Consider the following 15,234-nt stretch of genomic DNA (forward strand, 5'->3'; position numbering starts at 1 on the left):
GACATTTCTTTCGAGACATGACGTTGGATTTGTGGGGAAGGTTTTTGTGATGTTCTGGTAAACATTTGTTTTCCTCATAAAATGACACCAAGTGTTTTCTCATTGTGCAGCTTATGTATTGATCGGGTTTTATTTGGGGGCCTTTTCCACCTTTAATGTTGACAGGACAGCTAGGTGAGAAAGGGGAGAGAGAGGGGGAAGACATGCAGGAAATCGAACCCTGGACCCCTTGCATCAAGGCATAAACCTCTCAGTATATGTGCACCTACTCTACCAACTGAGCCAACCCGGCCACTGTTGATTGGTTTTTATTTGTGTATACGTATGCGAGACTGAAAGAATCTATTATTATAGAGATGAGAGAATTTTATTATTGATGCTCTTACACACTTACAAAGTGACAAAAACGTTGGAAAAGCTTCAAAACCGTACACGAACAAAAGTGTCGAAAAAGATGACCAAACCATTGAAATTAAAGTTTAAATTTTAAATTTGGACCCAGAAAAACAAAAAGTTGCATGGTCGATGGGAAGACAACACAAGGGTTAATAGGAAGCAGAAACAGATTGTGACCTAGACTTTATTATGGTGTGTTCACACCAAACGTTAAGTGAAAGTTTACAAAAACAATAGGTTGCAATAATAACCCGGCACTAACCGTAAACTCTAAAGGGTTCTATTTCTTCGGTGTTAAAATCCTAATAAGTCCCATTCATTTGGTTTGTAGAGTGTCAATAAACCAGATAAATCTAAGAAATCAATTTAACCTAACCCTGAATAAATAATTTGTTAAAGTGATAATGAACCGAACTGTCACTGTTACAATTCTCTTTGTTGTTTGCTATAAGACTGGATAAACCCTAAATAGACCTTCTTGCAAAGTACAATTTATTTAATTCTGGTATAATTCAGACCAAAAAAAAAGGGATCACACATTTAAAACGCCTGTCGTTCTCATTAATAGATTCTCCCCTGAAAGTGTGGTTCTTCCAGTCTCTCATACGTCTACACAAGTAAACACTAAACAAGACATAACCTATGGGTTCGAATTATGATTTCATCTTTGTGGGGGTCTCTTTCAAAAAAAAAAAAAAAAAGAAAAGTAGTCTATGAGCAGCAAATTTTGAGCATTAAACATTTCATTTCCTGCATTCTGGTGAATTTCTTTGCACCTATTAACCTTTTTCTGAATCAATGTATGCTGGAAATATCGTTATGTAAAGGGAAAAATAGATTACAATCCAAATATAAAAACATAATGGAATATATTACAATAAGGCTCTCAGGCATTCTGTATTGCTTTCATCTATTTATTCTCCTGTAGATTAGATTAGATAGGGTCATCCAACATTTTTTAGTCTGGGTGGGGGGGTCACCCAACTTTTTTATTCATGAAAAGAGCAAAATTTCAAAGTGGCTTGTTTGGTGCATATTTATCCAGTAGCTCTCAGTCTCGGCTGAGAGACTGAGAGCTACTCAGATGGGTCTGACCGCATACGCGGAGTTTGCTGGGGGGGCAGGAGGAGCACTGCCCCCCTGGTGGCTCAAACAGGTAATTGCATTGTTTAAAAGATGAGTGGAATAATTATATCTGGCATGACCAGATATTTTATAAATATCTTAAATAACACAAAACAACTAAATGGTGATAGGTAATACATCAGATTTCATATACTGCTTTAGTAAAAAAAATATTACCTGGCTGACGATGGGAGCAGCAGGACGCAAAAAAAACTAAACTAACTGTTGCACTAGTCTGGACATCTTGCCGTGCCAACCTTGCAATAAAGGTTTCCTAAATGCCATGTATATAATAATATAATATAATATAATTTGATGTCAGCTTACTAATTGATTGCGGATTTTGTGTAGATTTGGACTTTTATACGTTTATTCCACTTTGTTTAAACAGTGAAGTGGAGAGGCCTCGTTCACCTGTTTGGAGCTGGCTGGTGAATGTGACGCTCGTATCGGCCTTGCTGGATACACCGTGTCATTTACCTTTTTGTGGATCTACTGATCGCTGTGGTCATTGGATTACGGCAAAATACGGATCTTTTTTATCTCAACTTGTCTTAACGTTTTATGGTGTGACTGCGCTTGGTTTCTGCGTTTGGAGAGGCATCTCAACAGACTGTAGGTCGAACACTGATTGTTCACTGTTACATTTTAGTTGAATTTAAGCGTCTTCCTATTGCGTTCCAAAACAGCCGTGCCGCGATTGGATTTCATAAGGGCGAATTGTTAAATTGTTACAATGTAACTTAAAATTTGCTTTAAAAATAAACATATGTGTTTTGGAATATAATGTTCAGCTTCGGCAGCTTTACCTATGTGCTAAAATATACAATGACGATAGTGACAAGTCCATAGCAACCACTGTTGAATTGGTTATATCCCAGCGTCCTTTGCTGAATGGTCTCAATGTTTTATTGTTTTATTTCATGTGAATACTAGTTTACTAGAGGAGTAACTTAGTATGTGAAGTAATGCAGTAATGCATGAAGTGTGCATTTAGTTTCCATGCTTATTGTGTTTCCACAACAATGTTAGTGAGTAAATCTACTGAAATGGCCACCACACCATAACAGAGGAGTGGGATGTGTAAGATGAGAATGCAGAGGTAAACTCGTGTACGTCATGGCTGTAAAAATCAAATGGTATGTGTGTGTCTTTGCTAAATGCAAAGTTGCACGCAAGGGGAGGGTCATGCCTCTTTTTCAAATCATTTTGGAGGGTCATAGGAAAATTATTACTGATGAGGGGAGGGGTCAAGTCTTTTTAGGTTAGAGGCCACAAAACCCCTCTGGTGGCCCCTTAATTAAATAACGAACAGTCCCTAAGTAACCTCCTTAAATGTGCATATGACAATTATTCACCTCAATGATACATGAATTAATTTTAATGGATTAATAAACCCCTGGACTGTAATGTTTTAGATGTGTTTGAGCAAGATTACTGCTCATGTTCAAAACTTTGTGCACATTCAAAATGTATCCCATCTGTTGTTGTCCAGCATGTCATGGAAACGTAAGCCCACCCACGACCTTTTACATAACTGAAGGGGCTTAAGTGTTCATTTCACGGAATTCTTCCATGGGCCCATCACGGAATTTTCGGCGATTCCGTGAAACTGACACAGATGTTGAGTTAAGGGGCCGTGTTCATTTCACAGAATTCTGTGAGATCAGGTTGTATTTCTGAGATTAAAAGTCAGCAAATGAGCTACTTCGCCAGTAAGCCTTGTTGGAGCCCAGGCTTTGTGCTTTGCCTTGAACGTCATTGATATTTCTGTGGAGAATCAGCGGCTTGATCTATCTTTAAATCTAAGCATTGTAATTTAATGTAATGTTAGCATGTCATTAATTTGTCAAATATTTCGATGCCAGTTCTAAAAATGGTATTTCAAAAGTGTGATGAACGGTATATTACTGTCAGAAAGGTCACTGAGAAAAGCCTGAATGTTACATTTCTTTTGATAAATATCCAACAGCTTGATCTTTGCAATCTAGCACTTCTAACGCAGACTAGAGGACAGCGGTTATTAAAGCCAAGCACAAAATCTCCAGAAGCAGTCATTATGTCCCTCCTATTTGAGAGAATCAAATTTTTCAATGTTGATTTTGAAGGCTTCTTCAAGTTGTTCTGCCTGGCTCATCAATCAACTGACAGGTTGAATGTGTTTCATGAAATGCCAACATGGGCTTACCACACACTACTAGAAGAAACAAATATGAGTATGATGCTGCATCACACAGACACAAGTAAATTCATTCTTTGTATTTCACACTTTAATATTTGATGTACTTTAAATGGAATATGAACACATAAAAATGCAGACAACAGAACAATCACCACAGTGTGCAGCAGAGTTTCCACCAAGTACATTTCTTACAGTGTATTGCAATCAAATACAAATGAACTGCAATATGGATATTAAATATCTCTTTGAATATATTAGACATAAGAGCTGTTTATTCTTGTAGCCCATCACTGCATATGGCTCATATGGTTCTGTGTCACTGTTAACAGCAGTTAGTAAAAGTTGTATGTGTGCTTGTCTTATATCAAAAGAATATACATCAAGATTGTCTGTGTACTTAATTAGTGCATGACATAAGATCTGTTATAATTAGTGAATGTTGTGTTTGTAAAAAACATAAGTCACAGCTAAAGCACATTAGATATATAGAATAGAATCACATAACACAGGTCCCTTGATCCATTCCAGTTAATTCCAAATAATAGCTGTAACAACTGCTACGACTAAAAGGAAACTTGTTTTGTTGCTGACTGCAGAGGAGGCAGCTGTGGTTGTTGTTGCTGCAGCTGTGGTTGTCGTTGCTGCAGCTGTGGTTGTTGTCGGGGCAGCTGTGCTCGTTGCTGCAGCTGTGGTTGTTGTTCCTGCAGCTGTGGTTGTTGTTGGGGCAGCTGTGGTTGTTGTTGGGGCAGCTGTGGTTGTTGTTGCTGCAGCTGTGGTTGTTGTTGCTGCAGCTGTGGTTGTTGTTGCTGCAGCTGTGGTTGTTGTCGGGGCAGCTGTGGTTGTTGTCGGAGCAGCTGTGGTTGTCGTTGCTGCAGCTGTGGTTGTTGTAGGGGCAGCTGTGGTTGTTGTTGGGCCAGCTGTGGTTGTTGTTGCTGCAGCTGTGGTTGTTGTTGGGGCAGCTGTGGTTGTTGTTGGGGCAGCTGTGGTTGTTGTTTCTGCAGCTGTGGTTGTTGTTGGGGCAGCTGTGGTTGTTGTTGGGGCAGCTGTGGTTGTTGTTGGGGCAGCTGTGGTTGTCGTTGCTGCAGCTGTGGTTGTCGTTGGGGCAGCTGTGGTTGTTGTTGGGGTAGCTGTGGTTGTTGTTGGAGCATCTGTGGTTGTTGTTGGAGCATCTGTGGTTGTTGTTGGAGCAGCTGTGGTTGTTGTCGGGGCAGCTGTGGTGGTCTGTGCATTGCCAGTGGCTGTTTTGAGTAGAAATTGTTGGATCAGTTTCACATTTAGTTCCACATTTCAAACTAATTTAACAACATACATTTTTCAGGCCACTGTGGTTTTTTCCAGTGCGTTGTCTGAGGCTGTTTAACAATGTCAATGATAGAGAGGCTATAACATTCCGATTTTTATCCCCCATTATTTTGAAACTTACCGACACACAGAAGAAGAATGAGACAGATCTTCATCATTTTGGAAAGATGCTTTACTGTTGAAAAATATAAAATAATATTTTTTGTTAGATTCAGTTAAGCAATGGCAACTAACTAAAATCTGTATTTATACTACTGCTTACTGATAGTCAGACATTATAGTAAATTGCCGTAGAATTTAGTGTCTGGAATAAAACTTTTTCTTTTTTTTATTTAAAAAGTAAAAAAAAAAAAAAAAAAAAGATCTGTAATACCAACATACACAACATAGTTGAAGCTATAGACACATACAATAATTGAAGCATTTAAAATTCGTTTCATCATCTTCAAGAAAAATATTAAACAAAGAGCAGAAAAGTGTAACACCAACAATTTTTACACCGACAGACCGTGGGTGATGATTATTTTGATTACGATTATTGCAAATAATTGCATTGTTATTGAAGAAAGACAGAAAACACAACTTGCATTGATTGAAATTCATTCTAATTCTAATATTCATCATTAAAATACTTACAGGTTTTGTCTGCCGTAGATTTGTCTTTACTGCAGTGATTGAAGCTGTGATGCTCTCTGATTCCACCTGTTGCTGTTTGCTGGTTGATGTCCTCCACTTCAGGAGAGAATCTATTATTATAGAGATAAGAGAATTTTATTATTGATGCTCTAACACTCTTATAAAGTGACAAAAACGTCGGGAAAAGCTTCAAAAACATACACGAACAAAAGTGTCGAAAAAGACGACCAAAACATTGAAATTAAAGTTTTCATTTTAAATTTGGACCCAGAAAAACAAAAAGTTGCATGGTCGATGGGAAGGCAACACAAGGGTTAATAGGAAGCAGAAACAGATTGTGACCAAGACTTTATTATGGTGTGTTCACACCAAACGTCAAGTGAATTTATTGCACAAGTCGTTTACATACAAATTCAAAGCAGGCGTGAATTTTCACTGGGCGTGGAAAACAAAATTTATGTGATGCTGTGAAAAGATAAATTGATCAGTCAATGAGTTGTGAACAACGTTCATGAATTGCATGAGTAATGGTTGTTTGTTTTTAGGTGTGGCCACCCCTGTAGTAGCTTATTCTAACGTCTTCTTTTGGGTTACTGCCAAACTGGTTGAGGGACATTTCTTTCGAGACATGACGTTTGATTTGTGGGGAAGGTATTTGCGATGTTCTGCTAAACCTTTGTTTATTTTCCTCATAAGATTACACCAAGCGTTTTTGTCATTATGCAGCGTTTTTCTAGTTTTGTGTTAATTTGTGTATAGGTATAAGAGACTAGAAGAACCACACCTTCAGGAGAGAATCTATTAATGATGCTCTTACACCACCTCATCATAAAAGAAAGCTTGTTACTAAACTGTTCAGCACTTGCAGTTTTATATCCAGACATAGGGGTAATTTAAACCTAAGTCCTTTGCCTTGAACATCATTGATATTTCTGTGTAGAACCAGCGGCTTGATCTATCTTTAACTCTAAGTTTAGTTGTTTGATGTAATTTAATGCAGTGTGCGCATGTAATGATAATTTGTCAAATATTTCAATGCCAGTTCTACAAATGGTATTTCAGAAGTGTGATGAACGGTATACTACTGTCAGCAAGGTCACTGAGAAAAGCCTGAATGTTACATTTCTATTGATAACAATCCTACAGCTTGATCTTTCCAATCTAGCACTTCTAACGCAGACTAGAGGACAGCAGCCATCAAGGCCAAGCAGAAAAAGAAGTAGTAATTTTGTTTGAGAGAATCCATATTTTTAATATTGATTTTGAAGGATCAACAGCAGGACAACAAAAGCTACTCCAACAACAACAACACCTGCCCCCAGCAACAATAACTGCAGCACAGCCAACAACTGCTGCCTCCTCTGCAGTCATCAACAAAATAAGTTTCCTTTTGGTCACAGCAGTTGTTACAGGTATTATTTGGAATTAAAAAAATGGACTGGAACAAGGGACTACATACCACCAACATTTAGACACTGTATATATTAAATCTATAAATTAAATCTTATTTTAGGTGGTGATGGTGCAGTGGATAGATAGATAGATACTTTATTCATCCCGAAGGAAATTTTAGATATGACACCTGCCTTTGGTGTGGGAGACCTGGGTTTGATTCCCACTGCAATACATTAACCAATGTGTTCCTGAGCAAGACACGTAACCCCTAGTTGCTCCAGAAGAGTGTGACCTCTGACATATATAGCAATTGTAAGTCACTTTGGATAAAAGCGTCAGCTAAATGACATGTAATTTTAGATGTAACTTATTCCACTTATTTATTATATCTGTACCTTTGATTTAATCAAGATTGTTAGTTTGAACATGTGCTATACCTGTGGGTTACATTATGGCTTTTCAGAGTCCTGACGCGAAAGGAGACTTTTAGTGTGAATAACAAACGCGTATGTTACACAATGGGAGAGTGAGAATATGTTGCACCACACATTGCTGTAAAAACTTGAAAACCTAGTTCTGTAATCTCTGTGTTCAATCCTCTCAGACTCTCCTGATGTACTGAACCTTCTTTGTGCAAAGAATTTAGGGACCGTTTGGTATTTGTTTGGTATTTATGGAATGGACCACCGGAGGAAAATAGGTCATGTCTTTTTATTCTTTGTTGAGGGGAGGGTCACCCAACATTTTTTAGTCTGGGCGGGGGGTGCGGGGTCACCCAACTTTTGTATTCATGAAAACAGCAACATTTCAAAGTGGCTTGTTTGGTGCATATTTTTTTAGCTCTTAGTCTCGGCCCTCCTTTGCTACCAGATGGGTCTGACCCATGAGTTTGCTGGGGGGCACTGCCCCCCTGGTGGCTGAAACGGGTAATTGCATTGTTTAAAAAATGATCTTAAATAACACAAAACAACTAAATGGTGGTAGGTAATACATCAGATTTCATATACTGCTTTAGTAAAAAGAAATATTACCTGGCTGACGATGGGAGCAGCAGGACGCAAAAAACGAAAATTACTGTTGCACTAGTCTGGACATCTTGCCGTGCCAACCTTGCAATAAAGGTTTCCTAAATGCCATGTATATAATAATATAATATAATATAATTTGATGTCAGCTTACTAATTGATTGTGGGTTTTGTGTAGATTTGGACTTTTATACGTTTATTCCACTTTAAATGGCGAAGTGGAGAGGCCTCGTTCACCTGTTTGGAGCTGTCTGGTGAATGTGACGCCCGTATAGGCCTTGCTGGATACACTGTGACTGTTTGTGGATCTACTGATCGCTGTGGAGTACTTTTTTTTTCGTGTCATTGGATTACGGCAAAATACAGATCTTTTTTCTCAACGTGTCTTAACGTTTTATGGTGGGACTGCGCTTCGTTTCTGCGTTTGGAGATCATCTCAACAGACTGTAGGTCCAACACTGATTGTTCACTGTTACATTTTAGTTGAATTTAAGTGCCGTGGTATTCCGCCACCGTCTGTCTATTGCGTTCCAAGACAGCCGTGCCGCAATTGGATTTCATAAGGGTGAATTGTTAAATTGTTACAATGTAATTTAAAATCTGCTTCAAAAATAAACATGTATGTTTTGGAATATAATGTTCAGCTTCAGCAGTGCTAAATATATGACTGAGGAAGCCTAGTGATGAGTCCATAGCAACCAGTGTTGAATTTGTTATTCCCCAGTGTCCTTTGCTGAATGGTCTCAAGTTGAAATCATTTTGGCTGAGCAGCCTATAATTTTCTGCACTTCTTTATATGTTTTACCCTCTCCAATCAACTTTTAAATCAAAGTCCGCTGTTCCTCAGAGCAATGTCTGGAACGACCCATTTTGCTGAGTATTTCAGTGTGAAATGCACTATAACCAGCATGCACAACATTTGCTTCCTTCCTTCCTTAAATATGGGCCATAATTGACACCTGTTTCTTCACAGAATCAATCACCTCACTAATTAAACACAACACTGCTATTATTTTGAACATGCCCCTTTCAATTACAGATTCAATTACACAGAATGAGCAGCATGCATGTCATGACTGTTGGGTCTGTTGGTTTTCTATGACTCTACAACACTTACTAGTAAATTATTTGCCATGTAGAAATATCACTTCTACCAAAAAAATTGATTTATGAGGTTAGTGATGTTGGACTGCTATTATTTCAAACACAACTGTATGTTTCAGAATAATAGATACTTAGCTCTCTGACTAATCCACGGGAGGCAACATCTGTGCCTTGCCCAATGCATGCTGGGATAGACTCCTGTCTGACGAACATCAAACAGGATAGTCTGGTATAAATAATTGATGGAAGGATGAATGTTCTGTAAACACGTCTCAGACTGTTATTATTCTTCTAGGTGTGACTCTGACGAGTCAGCACTCCTCCCTGAATATCCTAGCAAATCATCTGACTGTTATGAATATCCACTGTACTAAATAATGGTTACCAAAAAGTCCTCATACCTAAATGACAAAACAGGTAGTTTGTCAGTTCTGAATGTCTTGTACTGAAACGGTCCGGTACAAATACATGTACCGTTACATCCCTACAGAACGTTATCGTTCACACATGCTCACATCGGTATAGTTATAGTTACGGTTATGGTTATCGTTCTTGGTGTGGATGGCACTTTAGTCGGCGAGACCTTGTTATATGACCTTTACTAGCAAAAAGGAAAAATACAATAGTGTTACATGTTGTAAAGTGTCCAGTTGTTAGTATTTTTACCGTCATGTGGGCAGTGGTGGCCTAAAGGTAAAAGAAGCAAGCCTGTGACCGGGAGGTTGTCGGTTTAATCCCTAAACCGACAGGATACAAATCTGGGTGGGGTGCCTTTGAGCAAGGCCCTCAACCGAAACCGCTCCAGTGGAGCTGTTGGACAGTTACACATCCCAAGTATGAATGTGTAACTGTGGATTGTGATCAGGGAGTCGCTGAATAAATAAATAATTGTAATACACGTCATATATTTTATAACACCCTTAATACGAGAAATGTAGCACAAAGTGCTCTACAATAAGTAGAAGTTGACATTGAATCCAGGTAAAAACAGTGAAGGAATGCCATAATTGATACAAAAACATTTCATAATAATAGTAAAAATTGTAAAATAATACTGCATACATATAATGCACAACATAAGCAAGAAAATAACACTGAACTAATGAAGGAGGATCAGGTCATCCCATTTTAACGTCCGCAGTCATACAATTTACCTTGACTTACAAGAAGTGATTAGGTGCAGATTCCAGTATGGAAATAGATCTGAAATCCTACAATGACGTAAATGATGTACAATGGTAACAAAAAGAACACAAAGTCCCAGTCACAGTTTAAATGTGAAATGTCATTTCAGAAAATGTGATGGTACGTGTATAGCGTATCAAACCACCCCTAAACACGTGATGGTTGTGTTAATTGCACATGATCACACCTTTAACATGAGCCATCAGTCACACCTGCACATATTTTATTGCCTTTGTCCTCAGACTGATGTCACCTCATGCAATTTGCCTATAAAAAGAATGAACAAACATCACAACTTCATTCACGGCAGTTGATGACATTCAAGCAGTAAATCAGCCCCTGTAAGTACTTTATTAAATTACTAGTATTAAATTACTTCAATATGAACCAATGGCTATTTTCTTTTTCCAAGACGGAGATTGCATGAATGTTCAAATTTTCTATTTGGTGTGTGTATATTTAAAGCAGGATTTCTCGACGTTTTAATGGTCCATTACCCCAATAATGGTATCAATATAGTTTTCAAACCGCAATAAAGTATATATTTTATGAAGTAAAGTTATGAATTGTATGTGAACTGCTCCCTGAGAAATGTTTTTAGTCAGCCAAAGAAGTAAATTACATTTTAGTAGTATAGTAATATAGCAGAGCGTAACCAGCAGTAGCTGTGGGTGTGTTTTGTTGTGTTTCTTTTAATTATTCAATAAGCAGCTTTAAGTTATTTTATTTTTATTCAACTCAGTGATAGACATTCAACAGAAGCACTGAAAAAAACAGGAAGCAATTCAGCACAAGACTAATTCTGTTTAAAATTGAAGAAAAAATATTTTCAGTTTTTGCATTTATGTAATGAAAATTACCAATTTTTCAGAGAGCAGAGAAGAGAAACTCCAACATCATCACCATGATTGCAAAGATTTGTGTCATCCTCCTTCTGTTCGTTGGTGAGAGAAACTTTCACCACAAATTAAGTTGTTAAATGAATTTGAAATATGAAACTGATCCAACAATTTTTACTCAAAACAGCTTCTGGCAACTCACAGACCACAGCAGCCCCAGCAGATACAGTGGCCCCAACAGTAACAACAGCTGCCCCAGCAGTAACCACAGCTGCACCAGCATCAACCGCAGCTGCACCAGCATCAACCGCAGTTGCACCAGCATCAACCGCAACTGCCCCAGCATCAACCGCAGTTGCACCAGCATCAACCGCAGCTGCACCAGCATCAACCGCAGCTGCCCCAGCATCAACCGCAGCTGCACCAGCATCAACCGCAGCTGCACCAGCATCAACCGCAGCTGCACCAGCATCAACCGCAGCTGCACCAGCATCAACCGCAGTTGCACCAGCATCAACCGCAGCTGCCCCAGCATCAACCGCAGCTGCACCAGCATCAACCGCAGCTGCACCAGCATCAACCGCAGTTGCACCAGCATCAACCGCAGCTGCACCAGCATCAACCGCAGCTGCACCAGCATCAACCGCAGCTGCACCAACATCAACCACAGCTGCACCTGCAGTTACCACAACTGCCCCGGCAGCAAATACAACTGCCCCGGCAGGAAATACAACTGCCCCGGCCTCCTCCGCCCTCATCAACAAAATCAGTCTCTTTTCAGTCGTTGTGGCTGTGATGACACCTGTACTCCACTCAGGTTGTTGAAGGTGTTAAGTGCAGTTCTTATCCTGTGCATGAAAGTGATGAAAATGTAAGGATTTGTGTTTATATACTGTAAGCTAATATGCTAATTGATTTAACTGTTTAATGATGTGTGTATTGTACACTGGACCCTCCTGGAGGTACTTATAATTAATCCAAATGCCTGTGATGACTATGTTTGTCTAATATAACGAAATATTAACATTTTGCATGTCGTCACATGATTAAACAAAGATGATTTACAATAAAGGTTTTGCAAAGCTATGGAGTTGTCACTCATAACTTTAATATATATTTTTTTAAAGTTAAGTAACTCTTGATAACATGAAACATTCATGAGCAAATTAGCTATTAAAATCAAAGTTTTAAAAACAAATCCTTGCTGTTGGTCATATTTATGAAAAATCAGCTATTCTGCTTCATCAGGACTGTGCAGGTTTGAGCAGACTTGTCCAGTTAAAGCATTTTCTAGTGTTTTCAGCCATATGACACAGTCTTCATATGTGGATGGAGTTAGTTTAGAGACAGGCTGGAATTGGCTAATCGGGAGCACTGAGTGGGCTGGTCTGGTTTTTTGGTTGCGAGGACCGGCGGTGTTCAGTCATGGTATTAGGTTGGCTGAAATCATGTCTAGCAAAAAGTCATCATACCTAAATGACAAAACGGGTAGTTTGTCAGTGGATTTCAATACCAACCATATTGACTGTTCCAATATTGACATGAGCATTGAAGCCCAGCTAAGTTTAGGGAACTAATGGGCCGTCCACACCAAGAACGACAACTATAAATGTTTAGTTTTAAAAATGGTTCTAACTCAGGTGGATGGCGGAGTCCACACCACAACTATAAAGACAACGACAGTGGAGAAAAATATCGTGGGGATCACTTTCAGAGCCATTTGATGAACAATAGAAACACTGACAGCCAATCACAATTCATATAAGTTTACAACATGGCACGGCGGAGAGTGACACTGCGGAGAGATTTGTTTTACACAGATGGTTAGTGGCGTGACTCTGTGTATTTTTGTATTTTTAAACATCAGGACTTTGAAAGTATTTCTCATGTCACAGAAACCACTGAGAGTGAATCACGTGTTTTAGATGTGATTGTCATACTGTCGGCGTTTTTCCTTTTCTGACACCCGTCAGGGCATGTTGATATTGATTCGTAGTAAAGGCCTCTGACGGTATTTATAATTAATCCAAATGCCTGTGATGACTTTGTAAGGTTTTGATTCAGAGGCCAGCAAGTGAATCTGTCTAATATTACGAAATATTAACATTTTGTATGTCGTCACATGATTACAAAAAGATGGTTTACAATAAAGGTTTTGCAAAGCTATGCAGTTGTCACTCATAACTTTTTATTATATATCTGTTTAAGTATTTCTCAATAGCGGTGCAAAGGCTCATGTGGAGTGGTAAAATAATCCTTACAGTCGGTCATATTTTTTAAATATCAGCTATTCTGCTTCATCAGGACTGTGCGTTTAACAGTCTCCAGGTAAAAGCTTTTATAGTGCTTTCAGCAATATCATAAAAGTCTTCATCAGTGGATGGAAGTACCTTAGAGACAGGCCCTGATTGGCTAATCGGGAGCACCGGAAGAATTTCCGGTCGGCTGGTCTGGTTTTTCCTGGTCTGTGGTGGAATTGTTTTCTGAAACTGCAAAATAGCACTAGGGAACGTTTGCGCCTGAACACGCCTCCTCTTCTTGCTGAACCGCCCTAATTTACTGACATGTGTCTGTGAAGGGAAAAGTCCGCTGTGCGTCGGGTGCAAAATAGGAATGATACATGCGTCGGTGTACAAAGGCAATTGCGCTGAGTGCAAGATGGGGCCCATTATGTTGAAGCTTTGCAGGTGGAATTCTTTACCATTCTTGCTTGATGTATGAATTCAGTTGCTCAACAGTCCAGGGTCTCCATTGTCAAATTTTGCGCTTCATAATGCATCACGCATTTTCAATGGGAGACAAGTCCACATGGTAACATCCTTTACATAATGATTTCGTTTTTTAATACAGTGCCGCCTGAGGGATCGAAGGTCATGGACATTCAATGTTGGTTTTCTTCCATGCCGCTTACGTGCAGAGATTTCTCCAGATTCTCTGAATCTTTTGATGATATTATGGACTCTAGATGATGAAATCCCTTAGTTCCTTGCAATTGTACATTGAGAAACGTCCTTAAACTGTTGGACTATTTGCTCACGTACTTGTTCACAAAGTGGGCAACCTAGCCCCATCCTTGTTTATGATTGACTAAGCCTTTTGGGGATGCTCCCTTCATACCTAATCATGACCAATTAACCTGTTCACCTGTGGAATGTTCCAAACAGGTGTTTTTTTTAGCATTCCTCAACTTTCCCAGTCTTGTGTTGCCCCTGTTGCAGCTTTTTTGAAACGTGTTGCTGGCATCAAATTCAAAATGAGTGAATATTTGCAAAAAAAACAGTTTGAACATGAAATATCTTGTCTTTGTAGTGTATTCAATTGAATATAGGTTGAAAATGATTTGCAAATCATTGTATTCTGTTTTTATTTACGTTTTACACAATGCCCCAACTTCATTGGAAATGGGGTTTGTAATTTGATGTAAAGCATTTTGAGCTTGACAATGCTATTTAAAGGTTTATCATAATACTATTATTTTTAAACATATTTTTTAATTACAATTTGTTTTATGAGACAAAAATGTAAGTAAATCTGCGTGAGAAAGATTAAGAGACCCCTTGTAGAGCATTTGAGAAACTGGGGAAACTGTTACAGTGGCCCCGCCAACAGTGGCCCCAGCAACAGCGGCCCCAGTAACAGTAACAGTGGCCCCAATAACATTGAGCCCAGTGACAGTGTCCCCAGTAACAGTGGCCCCAGCAAGAGCGGCCCCAGTAACAGTAACAGTGGCCCCAATAACAGTAACAGCGACCACTGACATGGGGAACAAGAAAGGGACAATTAGGTTAAGGAAAAGATGGTGGGTGGGGATACAAAATGTACATTTCAGTGACACGCGGGACAGGAACGGGGACACAAACCCTGGTTTCCTGGGTGAAAGACCTGGGTAGTTTGACCCATCCACCACCCCAACCAACTTCCTTACGCGGATTTTCGGTCATTAATACTTCTCGCTACCGTTGTCGCTCTTAACCCATGTCATCTCACAGCGCCACGGTTGAGCTGCAGCGCTGCCCTACAACCTGTACCACATGCATTTAAATTC

General features: G+C 39.2%; 2 long non-coding RNA genes across 2 annotated transcripts; one reads left to right on the forward strand and one right to left on the reverse strand.

The window, feature by feature from the left end:
- Positions 1–4,826: 4,826 nt before the first annotated feature.
- LOC116051702 lies at positions 4,827–5,730 on the reverse strand. The gene is made up of 3 exons (XR_004105404.2): positions 5,642–5,730; positions 5,127–5,180; positions 4,827–4,941 (listed from the first exon to the last, which is right to left on the reverse strand). It is a non-coding gene; the product is annotated as an uncharacterized LOC116051702 (long non-coding RNA).
- Positions 5,731–11,879: 6,149 nt separating this feature from the next.
- On the forward strand, positions 11,880–13,355 carry LOC118493315. The gene is made up of 2 exons (XR_004895307.1): positions 11,880–12,191; positions 13,242–13,355. It is a non-coding gene; the product is annotated as an uncharacterized LOC118493315 (long non-coding RNA).
- Positions 13,356–15,234: the final 1,879 nt, after the last annotated feature.

Source organism: Sander lucioperca, chromosome 16 (genome assembly GCF_008315115.2).
Source record: "Sander lucioperca isolate FBNREF2018 chromosome 16, SLUC_FBN_1.2, whole genome shotgun sequence".
Taxonomy (NCBI): Eukaryota; Metazoa; Chordata; class Actinopteri; order Perciformes; family Percidae; genus Sander; species Sander lucioperca.